Source organism: Ranitomeya variabilis, chromosome 4, assembly GCF_051348905.1.
Source record: "Ranitomeya variabilis isolate aRanVar5 chromosome 4, aRanVar5.hap1, whole genome shotgun sequence".
Classification (NCBI taxonomy): domain Eukaryota; kingdom Metazoa; phylum Chordata; class Amphibia; order Anura; family Dendrobatidae; genus Ranitomeya; species Ranitomeya variabilis.
In genome coordinates this window covers 68,917,101-68,919,510 of record NC_135235.1, presented here as the reverse complement: position 1 = coordinate 68,919,510, position 2,410 = coordinate 68,917,101, and positions in this window count along the sequence as shown.

Below are 2,410 nucleotides of genomic sequence, written 5' to 3'. Positions count from 1 at the left end.
CTGTTGTAGATTATTTGATTTTATCAAGAAGGAAAACATTCAGCAGAAAGGTCATCTTGTAAGCCTACATAGGCCCACAATCCTGCCCTATGCCACAACACTGAGTGTGTAATAAATATATATAATAAAATATGAAAAGAATGAATATATATAATTTTTTTTCCCTATTTTTATTGCTTTATGCCTGCCCATACATTTGTGGTCCTCATGTAATTTCTTCACATTTGAGTTCCAGGTTACTTGGGTTCTAGGTGAAAAAGTTCTGTAAAATTGCAGAATAAGCAAAAAAGATTGTTATCCCTCACAAGAAACCTTTTCAATGGCCGATAAGGTTTATTCTTTGCAGTAGAAATTTGTCCTAAGAAATCAAACCAAGTTGAAAGAAGGAAATTGCAAAATTACAAATTCTACAATATTTTTTTTTTTTTTCATTGCCCTGTCTGAGTCTTATCCCAAAACATTTTCTTTCTCTTTCCTGTAGGGGGGACCAAGAAAAAAAGAAAAACTTTGTTCTGAAAATACAAGAGTAAATATGGAATCTCACATTTCTTGGCTCAGGTTTTTTTTTTGTGAGCCTGTGAAGCAACATAATGATTTTCCATGAATTACAGTGAAAACAGCGCTGCAGTTTTGGTCTGGTTCTTATATGGCAGACATGAGGAGCTTATTCAGTTTTAATAGACATCTTGTACTATTTTATTTTCCAGGAATAATTTTTAATTTAATTCTCCATAACAACAGTGAAGTTGTGTCTGAGTCATGAACTAAAAATAAGCTGACAAGGGGAGGACTGTACGGAGCAGCCTACATTGTGTCATGGCCCAGAAGGGGCTTTTCTTGCCATTAATCTGATGTTTTAGATTGATTTAGCTTTTTGCATTGTGCGAGAGTTTTGATCTTCTGTAGGTATGGTTGTGTCAATCTGATTTCCTCTTTAACAACTAACGTCATCTAGTCCTAAACAACTTTTCTGGATTATTTGCAGGTCTGGACAGACCATCTGTTTGTCAGTTTCCAGAAGAGCTGCTTTAAGAGGAATCTGCCAATAGGATTCCCCCACCCCCAACTATTTATATACATATGTACCCAGTGTCAGACTGGGGTGACAAGGGCCCACCAGTAACATTGATTTTGGGGGCACACTTTTCACCTGCATGCAAATATACTACCTTCGTTTACAAATTTACCTATATCTCCATATAATAATAAACTGGGTAGCGTGGTTAATGAATGATGAGCTGCTGCTTTTTTTCTGTACAGAGTGAATCAAGTGAATTATGCCAAGTACTGCCCATACAGTGGGGTTGGGGGCCCAGATCTACACAGGGGCCCACCGGGGGGTTTCCCCTGTTATCCTGTGAGCCAGTCCGAGCCTGCATGTACCTCTTTCAAAGACAAGTCCAGTAATACCTTTACATGGTAAGTCTTTTCCTCTTGTTAGTGAGAAATCTGCATCTACATTTATATGCAAATGAGGCTGAAGAGCTGTGGTAGATCTGAAGCCTCGGTCACTCCAGCTCTATTTCCAACCCAGTGCCGCCTCATCCTACTTGACTGACTACTCCTCTTGCAGGTGAACTCAATTACTAAATGCTGTCAAAACACTAGCTGGAGGTTCTTTACTACAGTATTTGCGTATGCTGCCCTTTTTAAGAACAGGGGGCACGCGTGCACTAGGTGTGCAGCCGGGACTCACAAAAACAGGAATGAGACAGGGAGCATGCTGGGGACGACGCTGTGCCGAGGACGCAAGTATACCGGCATCCCTGCATGATGGGGGAAGGGGAGCCATGCAGGGATGCCAGCAGCAGCGTTGCACTTATCTCTCTGATGCCATCAATTCAATAAAATAAAAAATACATATAGTAATAATAGTATATGAACAGCTAGTAAACGTACAGCCTCTCCATTTGTACCCAAATTATATGTCTCCTTATGGGAAGGTATAGGACAGCAGCAGCAGTCAGAGATCATGTAATGTAATAATCCTTCAATGCTAATGTGCCAAACCAATAGTCTGTAAATCTAGTTCTTTATACCAGAGGACCAAAAACAATGAGGTCCTGTGCAAGAACACTTTAATTGTTAACTGCCAGTTATATGGTATGTACACATCCAAGCTTATCTAACTAAAACATCGACTTTGTTTGATGCTGTAAGTACGAAGGGCAGCGCAACTGCGCATGCCCGAAAAAAAACCTTAATGCGCAGGCGCCCAGAGGAGGCGGCGCCCGGCGCGCACAGGCCCAAAGTGACGGCTGTGCTGCGTCTGATAAGGAAGGAAAGTCCCGCCTCCGGGACGGTTTCACGGTATGAGGGGGCACTTTTTATAAACGTTTATATCAGCGTTTGCAGGCATCATAACTAAAAGAGCCACCTTGTCAGATTGCAGCATTTGTGCTGCACAAGG